Below are 13,681 nucleotides of genomic sequence, written 5' to 3'. Positions count from 1 at the left end.
AAGGTGGCCCCTCTTCATCCTCCCAGATCATGAGCATGCACGGAGGACCGTGCACAAATTAAGTGTGGAGAAGGATCGATGACTTCAAGGGGGGTAAAAATTTCTCTCTTAAAGACACTTTGTAATGTTTCTTGTAGTACTTTTTCTTCATTTTGAGTAGTTTTATTTCTATTGTATCTTGTTTGGTTTGCTATAAATATTTTTTTATCATTTAAGGATATTTAGTAGTTAATATTTGCATGTTGTATGATAGAACGAATAAGTTGGTGAAACACTAAGGAATTTCCATGAAACCTTTTTCTAAGGGCATACCATTGATTGAATTGAAGAAAAATTGTGTTTACCAACTTGCTTGGAGTATTTTGTTTGTAGAACATGGAAAAGAGCTAGAACAACATACCTTGTGAGATTTGAGCTTTAATAGATGGTTGCAATTTTCAGCCATAATGTTGTTCTTGTGTGTGATTATACTCTTTTTTTTATTGTGATCATTGATTTGTACGATTCTTTATGTCCTGTATTTGTGTTTGGATGCATTTAGCATGATTGAGGCCATCTTTAATGATAAACTCACTAACTTATATGGCCAACCCTTGCATTCACCTTTGTAAACCCCTTTGATCCTATGAATCCCCTTTTGCTCTTATGATAGAACATTACTCCCCTTAAGCGGAAAACCATTGATGTCCCTAAACTACTCTTTGATTAGCTTGGGTGGATTAGTGTGTAAATTCTAAGTGTGGAAAAATTTTGGGAAGCATTGGTGATAAAGGAATGAACTCTTTGTGAAAAATCTTTTGGACAATGAGGTAATGCTCATGCATTTCATTAATTAAAACATACGCATTCATAGTAAAAAAAAATTTGTGCATAACAAAGTATGAATAAAAAGAGTAAATAAAGGATGCATATGCCATGTTTGAAAAGAAAATGCATGAGTGAAGTGAGATAAAAAAAAGAGAAATGGGTAAAAAGGTTGCATTGCCATGTGTACATGGGTGATGTAGGATTAGGTGGACACTCAAGCTAATCAAGGAACTAATTCTTTAAGTCTACTTGACCATATATCATCCTATGTAAACCCTAGCCCCATTACATCCCTCTAAAGACCTCATGATACTTGTTATTCATGCATTAAATACTAGTTGATTGTTAGATGAATTGCAAATCTTTGAAAAGCATGATAAAAGGAGAACTAAGTGATTAAACCCTAAACACTGAGCGAATTGAGTGGATACACATCCGGTGAGGGGTTCGATCGCTCAATTCTATGTTCTTACGCCTCATACTGCATCTTCTTGCAAGTTGTTTGATTGGATAGTTCTAATAACTTCAATTCAATTCTTTGGACAATTGATCTTAATGCATGAACTATTTGCATTAGCCCTATGGTTTCTTGTGATGAATTGCAATTTCATGGTTTGTTTCTACCAACTCTCATCATAGTACATATTGGTGATTAGTCTTAGGATAGTTGCATGCATTTAAGTAGTATAAACCATAAGTCATTTTCCCTTTCATATATCTCCTTTGTGTGTATTTAGCATGAGGACATGCTAGTGTTTAAGTGTGGGGGAATTGATGAATCCATATCTGATGATGATTTTTGGTTAGATTGAATGAATTTTCATCATATAAACTTGCAATTATTCCCTTCAATAGCATGCTTTTGAACTTTCCTCCCAAATTGCGCTTGATTATGAAAATTTTCTCCTTTGTGCCTAATTTAACCTACTTTATTCCATCTACCTTCCATTCGATGCTTTGATATTGTTGGTGAGTGATTTCAAGTGTATAAGGTAAGAATGGGTTGGAGAAAATGGAAGAAGAGCATGCAAAGTAGAGGAGAGAAGAAGAATAAAAGGAGATGAGCTCAGAGACGTGTGCCTACCCAATCAGAGCGTGTGAATTGCTTCGAGCATGTCGCATGTCCAACCAAGCATCGCCTAGTGTGTGTGCGCACGGCTACTTGTGCGTACGCACGGGACTGTATTTCTCGTAAAGTGTGCGGATGCACACATCTGTGCATCCACACAGGTGTCCGCACATGACTTCATTAAAAATGGCACGTGACTCGCGATTTGGGGGCTTTGGAGGCCTATTTCTGAAGTCTTCTAGCTCATATTAGAGGGGGAATGAAAGACATAACATAGCATATCATTAGTATAGTTTTAGGAGTAGTAGTAGGAAGATGTAGTTAGTTTTTCTCTAAGTTTTTCATCATCTCTATTAGGGTTAATATTAGGGTTTTACATTCAAGTGCCATTTTCATTTTTTATCTTAGATTTTGCTAGCTTTCATTGTAAGTATCCTCTTGTTATTACTCTTTATAGTTACATTGTCATTACCCTTTCTTCTAATTCAAGTTATAGTTCAATTTTGCTTCTCTCTTGCACTTTTAATTTCTTGTTGATGAATTTGATGTTTGATGTTTGTTTCATGCTTTCTTGTGTTATTATTGTTGATTGAAATCAATTGTTGCTTTTAGTTTCAATCCTTTTCTCATTTTATCCATGTTTAAAGTTTTTGCCCACCAAGTGTTTGACAAAATGTCAAACATGGTTTTAGGCTAAATTTTTGGTTCTTGGCTTGGGTAAAGTGAGCAATTGGGTTTCTAGAGTTCGAATGTCTGACATTTAGTTTCAATTCATGGATTGTTAATTGTTCTTGTTCCCACTAATGCTAATTTGTTGCTAAAGCAATTAGCAAGCAATTTAGGATTTGTGGGTTGGGAACACTTATGCTCATTTAACTTACCTTCCGATGTGAGGGTTGATCAAGTGAGATTAGTCCATCATAATTGTCATAGTTGTGGTTCCAACAAGGAAATGACCCTTAGCTCACTCCAAGCCAAGACTCTTTTTGATGCTTTTAATCTTTCATACTTTTCCATGTTGATTTCTTTATACTTTACTTGTTTATATTACATAGTCGGTTCTCTAATTTCTTCATTAGTTCAATCATTACAATTTTGCATGTTCTTTTATTACTTTATATGTTCATTTCTTCATTGACAACCCCTTGATCGCTACAACTGGATTTGCACACTCATTGTTCTAAAGTACTCCTTGGAAGACAACTCGGGAGTCAAATATTCTCGATTTTGAATTAGTTTTGAATTGTGACACATCTTGTGAATTTCCAATTTGATCGGCGGCCACTTATCGGGTTAGGACTATACTTACAACGCTAATTCCGTTTTGGATAATCGAGTTCCTAATCCCATATGCGAATTGGCTGTCGCCTCATTAAAGCCTCTCCTTAGTTTCCAAGAGCTTGCCATATGTCTGAGTATAGCTCTTCTTATACTTTTTAGCAGTCTCCTTGGCCATGTTAGCGGTTAGTGTACTAAAAAGTAGATGAACAAGGAAAAACAACTCAAATAGCAGTAACAAACTGAAACAAAAACTAATTACAAAAGAAAAGAAAAGTATTCAATCTAGTTATCCTCCAATTTAGTAATTGTCAATACAAAACCAATCCCCGACAACGGCGCCATAAACTTGATTCACTCGAAAACTGTCTCTCAACAATTTCCTACCGGCAAGTGCACCGGATTGTTGTCAAGTAAAAACTCATTGTAGAGTGAGGTCGAATCCCACAAGGATTGGTTGGTTGATCAACGTTAATTGAAGAATTATTCTAGTTGAGCTAAATCGAAATTGAAATTGGGATTGCGGAAAGTAAAATTGGCGTGAAACTTAAAATGCAATAATTCAAAGGAACATAAAATTAAATTGCAAGAAATTAAGAGCAGGAACTTAAATTGCAAGAAATTAAATGGTAGAAACTTAAACTACAAGAAGTTAAATGGGAATGGGGAAATTGAGCATGAAATTAAAGAGCAGAATGCAAACAGAATGGGTAAGATCAGAGTAGGGGATTCATTGGGTTTCAGGAGATATTAAACTCTCCAGATCAAAGCATTTTCATCTCTTCCTCAATCAATGTATTTATTGACTTTGCTTGGCAATCTTAGATGATTGGATCCCAATGTCTTAGCTCACCAATCTCTCTAAGCATGAACAATTTCCCAATGTCTTGATTTAATTGCTCATGGGAAGAGTTGAAGTTCGATCACTGATTAGACCACACAAATTCATAGATCAAAGTATTGGTTTGATTAAATGTCACAATATCCATTCAAAGTAGACACCTTCAGGCTGTGAGGAGCAACGTTTCCAGCAACGTTGGAGCACCAACTTTGGCTCTAACGTTGCTTCTCTTTGCTTCCTTTCATGGCCTTCTTGTTGCTTTTTTTGCCTTCCCTTTTCTTAGCTTCCTTTCCACCTATCATCAACCAAATATTTGCATCAAAGTTTTCTATAATTCACAAGATCTTTGCATCATTAAATCATCAAACAAAAGTTGCATAAAATCTTATAAAAAGCACATAAATAACCAAGTTTGCATGAATCAAGGTGTGCATGAAATTCTCATCCAAATACTAACTTATTACCTAAAATATGCATGAAACCTAATGAAAACAATTGAAAAAGGCTAGTGAAACTAGCTTAATATGCTTAGGCATCACAATACCAAACTTAAATCTTTCTTGTCCCCAAGCAAGCAGTAAAACAACAGAAGGAATGAATGAAAACAGGAAGAGCAATTGTCCTTATTAGCAGATAATGAAATTGGTTCATGGGGTTTCATGCAGAAAGTAGTTGAAGCTCAACTTTGATTAGTTTCCAGGTTGAAATGTCGTTTTAAGTACTGACAAGTGTTGCTGTTGTGAACTTTGTTATTCATCCATCTTTGGTGAATTTTTTTTTTCTACTTTTCTTTTGCTTCAGAAACTTATTCTTCCATTGTAGCTTAGTGTCATGTGTTGTAGCAGCTTTTTAGCTTATTTTCAATTAACACATATTCACCACAGACACTTAGCTCATATTTCTTCTTAAGGACATTGATGCCCAGCACCTCTTTGGGTTACTAGATGCCTTGTAACTAGGTTGCTCTTGATAATGGACTTTTGGTTGAAAATCCCGGGTTAGTGAACCCAAGTTACCAGGTATTGAAACACTCCTTAGAACCTAATCATCCAAGCAGATCCTAGTACAAAGACACCACAGGCATATGTCTTAAGGTCCAAGCTATTGGTGTCTAGCTTTATTCTTTGTTTCTTTCATTTTTTTTGCCAACTTTTGGCTTTTCTTTCTTTCCTTCTTATTTTTTTCTTTCTTCCAAGGATATTTATTCACTGAGGTTTCACAACAGTACTAGGTTCATACTTAAAAAAAGAACATGCTACCATTCTATTTTTATTATTGAACTTACCAACTAATTAAACATATACCACTACTGATCCTTATTCTAATTTCTATCAAATTGGACTTTAACAGCTTCCTGCTTCAAAACATTTTTTTATTTTATTCAATTAAAAGGGACAAAGCATATATCCAAGCAGATGAAAGTGAATACAAACACTTAGACTAGCACACTTAAAATTGAAAATTAAAGAAACAGAATTCAAATGCAAGCAACTTATAAGCACGGGAACATTCAGACTTCCAAACATTTCAAAGTAACACAATTAAGTAACAATAAAACCTCCTGGCATCTTCTTGCTTAAATTTCTATCACCCTCCTTAACTTCTGCATTCTCCTTGATGATGATGCATAGTTCTTCTAAGAGATTGATTATCTTCCTACAAAGTCATTGGAAGTTGCTTGTTCCCCAAGCACTTGAGAAACAGTTAGCATGCATGTATGCTTGTGATTTTCTGAACATAAGTCGGTGTGTGAACACCAAACTTAGTTCCTTGCCTAATGTAGCAGATTGAATACATGCAGAGGACCTCATGTGCTTTTATTAAGAAAACAACTATGAACTAGATAACAAACCAGGAACTAGAAAACAAAAACTTTTGAGTAGTTTCTCTGATTGTTTGGAGCTGATAACTAGTTATGCTGAGGATGTAATGTTTTCTTAATAAAATATGTGGTGTAACACCAAACTTAGAATTACACATTCACCCTTAAATCTCTTTGGTATGGAACACCTAACTTAGCTCCTTGCAATGCAGAGAATACTACTAAACTTTCTTATTGAAACAGTAATGGAAAAGAAAACTACCTTTGGTTGGGTTGCCTCCCAACAAGCGCTCTTTTATTGTCATTAGCTTGACATTTTGTTCATGAATTTCTTCCTCTTTTTCCAATTTGTTAAGAGGAATGACTTCAAGTGGAAAGAGGGACCAGTTAATGCCCTTTACTTTGAGTGACTCCTTCCAGCAAGCTTTATTTTGTGATTGGCTTGAGTGAATTTGCTTGTTGGATCAGTAGTTGGATTGTTCTTTGACCTTCTCCTCTTCATGGATATGGTTCTTTTTTTTCGGTAAAAATCCTCCTTTTTGTGCTTGTTTCTACTACCTTCACACCTTTGATCTCAAGACTTGGGTATTGTTGGATAGTTGGAGCTTCCTCTTCATCAAGAGCTTCTTGAATTGGTGGTTCAATAAACTCACCCTCTATGCAACTCTCTATTTCATTGGAGTGTGGGCTCTCTTGAATGACTTCCTCCCTTTCTTCTTCATGATGTTGCATTGAGTCTTTTGGGAATGCGTTTGCATGTTCCTTTTTCCTCCTTAGTAGCCTCTGTGGGTATGGAGCTTTAGGCTTATATACTCTCACAACCTCTTCCTTCTTTATAGGGATCTCACTTGGTATGGGTGCCTCTTTTTCTTGTTCTTTTGATTCCTCTGTTGTAACCTCCATTTGGTCCTCATCTTTCTTGCTAAGCTCTCCGTCGAAGTATTTTGCTATATGGTTTAAATTCGCTTGCATGTTTCTGAAGGTGATGGCTTGCTTTTCTGTGAACACTCTAGACCATTGAATGAACTCTTCAGTTTCTGGAGAGAGTAAAGTGGTCTCTCTTTGTGACTTCAGCTCTTCAATGAATTGTTCTTCAGAATAGGGTTGTGCTGTCTGTCTCAATTTTTCTTCATGCTCTCTTTCTGCTATTTTCTCCTCTTCTTTTATCTTTATCATTTTTTCAAGGAGGAGTTCTATCCTATCAAGTGTCTCTTCTTCTCTCTTTCTTTTGAGTTCTTCAATGATGAGTTCCATCCTAGCAAGGTTATCTAAAGGGGGTTGTGCGTGTGGTGATGGTTGGTTGGGGTTGGCTTGTAACTGGAATTAGTTGTTTTACGATTGTGTGTTCTGAAAGTGGTATGGCTCTTGTGGGTAATGGAATGATTTTTGTGGATTGTGAAATGAATTGTATGAATTTGGAAAGAAATTTTGTATTGAAGCATACTCAAATGATGAAGGATTTGGATATGTAAAACTAGGAGGTGAGGTTAGATAATTAAAAGGTGATGGCTCTTGATGAATGGGGTATGGATGAGTGAAATCTCTTTGATTTTTATCTTCCCAGCCACAACTTGAGTAGTGATCAATTTTACCAAAATATGGACCATTTTGTGGCTTTGGAAAGTACCCCATTTTATGTTCTTGATACTCCCACCCACCATGAGCATAATAACTTGAATCATTCTGTGGTGGTGGAAAGTTTCCCATGAAATTTGATTGACCAACATATGATGGATGCTCCGTTCTTTCCTGCAAAAAGCTTTGTCTCAAACAATAATCACCAAAAGAAATTAGAATCTCCATTATAACAAATGAAGAATTCTTAGTGAGGCAATATTACAAATAGCTAGTGGTTAGTTTGCTAAAAAGTATATGAACAAGAAAAAATAACTCAAATAGCAGTAACAAACTGAAACAAAAACTAATTACAAAAGAAAAGAAAAGTGTTCAATCTAGTTATCCTCCAATTTAGTAATTGTCAATACAAAACCAATCCCTGGCAATGGTGCCATAAACTTGATTCACTCGAAAACTGTCTATCAACAATTTCCTACCGGTAAGTACACCGGATTGTCGTCAAGTAAAAACTCACTGTAGAGTGAGTTCGAATCCCACAGGGATTGGTTGGTTGATCAACGTTAATTGAAGAATTGTTCTAGACGAGCTAAATCGAAATTGAAATTAGGATTGCAGAAAGTGAAATTGGTGGAAAACTTAAATTGTAATAAATCAAAGGAACATAAATTAAATTGCAGGAAATTAAGAGCAGGAACTTAAATTGCAAGAAATTAAATGGCAGAAACTTAAACCGCAAGAAGTTAAATGGGAATGGGGAAATTGAGCAAGAAATTAAAGAGCAGAATGTAAATAGAATGGGTAAGATCAGAGTAGGGGATTCATTGGGTTTCAAGAGATATTGAACTCTCTGGATCAAAGCATTTTTATCTCTTCCTCAATCAATGCATTCATTGATTTTGCTTGGCAATCTTAGATGATTGGATCCCAATGTCTTGGGTCACCAATCTCTCTAAGCATGAACAATTGCCCAATGTCTTGATTTAATTGCTCATGGGAAGAGTTGAAGTTCGGTCACTGATTAGACCACACAAATTTATAGATCAAAGTATTGGTAGGATTAAATATCACAATATCCATCCAACCCATAATCTAATCCAATGTGAGAAAACGTTTCTAGCATGAATTCTTCATCCCTCTCTCAAGGATCAGAGGAATTCCAATTGTGAATAGCTTCTCTGTCAAGACAACTATCTACTGGAAATTAGATTGAAAGCTTTCTAAAAAAATTCAAGAGAAAATAAAGAAGAAGAAGATGAAAACTATTATTGATCCAATGAATTACAATAGAGCTCCCTAACCCAATGAAAATGGGGTTAGTTGTTCATAGCTCAATTTAATTTTACAAAAAAAGAAAAATGCAAAAAGAAATAAAGAAAGTACAAAAAGAAACGAAAAGAAAAGTGCATGAATGGAAATCAGGGAATTAAACTTCGAGAGCCTCCCTCAGGGCCTCCCAGAGAGCTCCCTCAATCTTCAACAATTCTTCTATTTATACCCATCTTCAATTGGATCTGGTACTTGGATGTGGGCCTTGGCCTTGATTGAAGTAATGAGGAATCACTCTAGCTGACATTGACCTTGGCTAAAAATTCATAACTTGCAGGGTGACATTTTATAACTGAAATTGGCCTTAACGTTGGTGGTAGAGTTTGTATGATAATGTTGAGCCCAAACGTTGCATGACAGATGAATTCTGTTTGCTACTAGCAACATTTGACTCAACGTTGGTGCACCAATGTCCACTCATCTGAGCATGCGTGTATGCCACGCGTACGCGTGAAGGTTGTGTTTTTACCCTTCCACGCATGCGTGCACACCACGCCTACGCATGCATTATCATTTTTCCATTCCACGCGTATGCGTCATAGATGCGTGCGCGTCGATTCAAGTTTTTCAATTCCAATTTTTGGGCATCTCATCGCGGACGTTGGAGGCAACCTTTGAGGCAACGTTGGACCTCCAACGTTCGTTCAGTCACGCATATGCGTGACACACACATACGCGTGAATGATAAATTTCGCCATTTCACGCCTGCGCATAGCTCACGCTTGCGCATGGGTTTTAAAAACTTTCTTCTTTTACGCGTACGTGTCATTGATGCGTACGCATCACCCAAAATTCCTTTAGCCCAAGAATTGAACATTCTCGAGGTCGTTAGAGGTAACGTTGGTTTGGCAATGTTACCTCCAACGTTGACACCCTTTTTTGCACAATGTTGCTCATCAAGCCTTGGGATGTTATTTTGTCCTTTTGTCAATGTTTCCAATTTCATGTCCACTATAGACTATTATATATGGTTGGAAAGTTCTGAATGTCAGCTTTCTAACTCAACTGGAATTACCTCAATTGGACATCGGAAACACAAGTTATGCTCCTTTGAAAGGGACAGGGTCGCTCACATCGGTGTGCAACGTTGGAGGCAATGTTGGCACACCAACGTTTACACCAACGTTGGTAACATACCTGATTCGAAAGCTCAAACGTGTTGTTCACCCCATACTATTATATATTTTTAGAAAGCCCTGAATGTCTACTTTCCAATGCCATTGAAAGCGCATCATTTGGAGCTCCAGAGCTTGAGTTTTATTCCATCGAAGGTGCAGAGGTCAGCTAGCCTTACTACAGGTTGGTACCATGTTCATTTGTGCACTTTTTGGGGCAGTTTTCTCCCTCAATTTTAGTGTCCACCATGTAGTGCCATATATTCTTAGAAAGCTCTGGCTTCCTACTTTCCAATGCATTTGGAATTACTTCATTTGGAGCTCTGTAGCTCAAGTTATTTATGTTTGAAGTAGACCCCTTCAGGCTGTGAGGAGCAACATTTTCAGCAATGTTGGAGCACCAACTTTGGCTCCAAAGTTGCTTCCCTTTGCTTCCTTTCATGGCCTTCTTGTTGCTTTTTTTGCCTTCCCTTTTCTTAGCTTCCTTTCCACCTATCATCAACTAAACATTTGCATCAAAGTTTGCTATAATTCACAAGATCTTTGCATCATTAAATCATCAAACAAAAGTTGCATAAAATCTTATGAAAAGCACATAAATAACCAAGTTTGCATGAATCAAGGTGTGCATGAAATTCTCATCCAAATACTTACTTATTGCCTAAAAAATGCATGAAACCTAATGAAAACAATTGAAAAAGCTAGTGAAGCTAGCCTAAGATGCCTTGGCATCAAGTAGCTGCCTCCGCCACAGTAGCGCGATCCTTCTCCTTCTCTACATCAATCTCCATCTCAGCAACCTTGGCGTCCAGCTCGTCCTTCAAACCCTTCACCCTGTCATATTCAGCCTTAGTATCCTCCAAAAAGGCCTTGGTAGCATGAACAAGGGTCTCTCGGATAACCCGAGATAAGGCTGCACTAAGATTAGCCATCTGAATACTATTGCTCGATATGAAATCGAGATGATGCAAGATGGAGACATCATCCAAAGGAATTTTTGATGCGGGCAGAAATTGGCGAGTTAAGAATGATTATAAAATATGCGTTGCAAGTATAGTTCTCAACCAACCAGAAATCCGCTTTATCAATTTAAAAAGGGTGTCACAGAAATTAAAATCAAAATACTGGGAGTATGAGTCCCAGGTCATCTCCCAACGAGTTGCAGAAAAGTGTGCTATTTTATTAATCAGATATTTTCAAAAAGGTTTGAGTTGAATGGCAGAAAATTCAAATTAGAGAATTTATATAAATTTAAATAAAAGCCTTGATTGGGAGTTGATTAGTTGGAAGCCCTATTCTTGTTGTAGTACTCTCAAGATTAATTGATAATTGGGGATTATTCTGTTTAGTTGTCCCTCACTAAGTAAGGGAAAGTTAAACAAGTTGGAATGCTATTTCTATCCACAAGTTCCAATCCGCTCTGGGGAGGATTGGTGTTAGTGACTAGAGAGCAATCCAACAATAAACCCAACTACAATCTCTCTCTTGAGCATCCCAACTTCAAGGGTTTCTTTCAATCAACTCCCCATCAAGTTAGGGGACTACTCGCTCATTGTAAATGTAAAATTCATAACATAAGAAAAGGAATTAAATAAAGACATCATAAATAATGATCAAAAGATTAATCAAAAATAAAAGTGATTCTTGTATTAATAAATGCTAAAATAATCCAATAGTAAAATTAAGTAAATTAAGGAACATGGTAGAGTAAGAGACAAGTAAAGAAAACGAACTAGAGTGTCGCAGTCTTGATGAGGCAATAACTCTTCTCAATATCCCAATTCAAAAACAATGAACATAACAAATCCTAAAAACTATGAATGTGTAGAGAGAAAACCTAGAGGAGAGGAAAACTAGATCTCAAAACTAAAACTATGCGGAATGAATGTTGTTGTTGGTTTCTGCATGTTCTCTGGCTCTAGTCTGCTTTTCTGGGCCGAAAATCGGGCCAAAATAGGGCCTGAAATCGCCCCCAGCGATTTTGCAGATTATGTAGATCGCGTATGTCACGCGGTCGCGTCATCCATACGGCTGCGTCATTCGGCTTCCTGCTTTGCCACGCGGTCGCGTCATCCATGCGGTCGCGTTACTCGTGCTATTCCATGCCGCGCGGTCGCGTCATCCATGCGGCCGCGTCACTGCGATTTCCTCTTCTTCGCGCGGTCACGTCATCCATGCGACCGCGTCACTTCTCGCTGGTCATCTCCTCAATTTCTTGTGTTCCTTCCATTTTTGCAAGCTTCCTCTCCAATCTCCAACTCATTCATGCCCTGTAAAGCCTGAAACACTTAACACACAGATCATGACATCGAATGGAATAAAAGAGAAATAAAATACATAATTAAAGTCCCTAGGAAGCAAGTTTTCAATCATACAATAACTTTAGGAAGGAATTATAAATGCATGCTTATTTAATGAATAAGTGAATAAAGATCATGATAAAACCACACAATTAAACACAATATAAACCATAAAATAGTGGTTTATCAACCTCCCCACACTTAAACATTAGCATGTCGTCATGCTTAGTTGAAGGAGATAAAATGAATGAGTAAGAACATGTAAAACCTATGAAATGCAATACAACTTATATATATGAATGTAACTATATGATTTTTGTCCACTTGATCTAAAGTAAATAAGCTCTTCAAAACAATTACAAATCACATTCCACTAACTCAATTCTGATACAGTAAGAACAGATAAAAATGCAAGAAGATAGCACATGAAAGCAGGGAACATAGAAATTCAAGCATGGAACCCTCACTGATGGTGTATGTATACTCTAGTCTCTCTAGTGTATAGGGTCATCACTCTATCCTTCTCTAATCATGCTCTCTAATTTTTTTGTTCTTCTCCTAACCAATCAACAACATTTAATATACCAATGCAAACATCATGAGGTCTTTTTTAAGGTTGTAATGGGGCCAAGGTAAGGGTAAGGATATACATATGGCCAAGTAAGCTTATAAATTGAATCTTTAATTAACCCAAGCTTTAACATAACCTATATATATTCTATATAACTTTAGAATTCATACCTAGCTACCCTGAATTTTCCTTTCACATTCATACTCATGTATCAACCTTTTGTTTTGATTTTATCATACATGCATTGATCCTTGAATTCTTAATTCAACATTGGGGTAATTTTGTCCCCTTATTTATTTTATTTTATTTTATTTTTGTTTTCAACATAAACATAAACATAGCTTATCAATGCACATAGATTTTTTTTAATTCTTATAGTTTCACATGAGTAGGTATCCAAATTCCCATTATATTATCATGACTCATTCCCTTTTTATCCTTTGTTCCCACAATTTTCCATACTTAAATAACACACACAATTCTATCTTAAGCTAACCAAAGATTCAATTTGGGATATATAATTGTTTTTCCGTTTAAGGCTAGTAATGTGGTAAAATATAGAACAAATGGGATTTAAAGGCTCAAAGTGGCTAACAAAGGTAATTGAAAGGGTAGGCTTTATTTGGATAAGTGAGCTAAACAAATAATGGCCTCAATCATGTGCAAACATATAAATATAATAAACATTGGACATATAGGATGAAACAAAATGTAGATTACAATCATAGAGAAGTACACACACAAGAATAAAATAATTATGGTTAAATAATGTAACCATTCATAAAGGCTCAAATCTCACAGGTCGTGTGTTCTTTAGCTCAAAAATCATGTTCCAAATACAACTTCAAGCAAATTTAACAAAAAATAATTAATTAAAATTAGTGAAATTTTGTTCCAAAGATAGAGTCTTAGAAGAAACTCATTGTCTTTTCAATCAAGCAGAACATGCATGCAACTAATCTATTACTATGCAA

The sequence above is a fragment of the Arachis hypogaea genome, chromosome 16 (genome assembly GCF_003086295.3).
Source record: "Arachis hypogaea cultivar Tifrunner chromosome 16, arahy.Tifrunner.gnm2.J5K5, whole genome shotgun sequence".
NCBI classification, from domain to species: domain Eukaryota; kingdom Viridiplantae; phylum Streptophyta; class Magnoliopsida; order Fabales; family Fabaceae; genus Arachis; species Arachis hypogaea.
The sequence above is the reverse complement of the archived record's forward strand: the minus strand, read 5'-3'. Positions refer to the sequence as shown.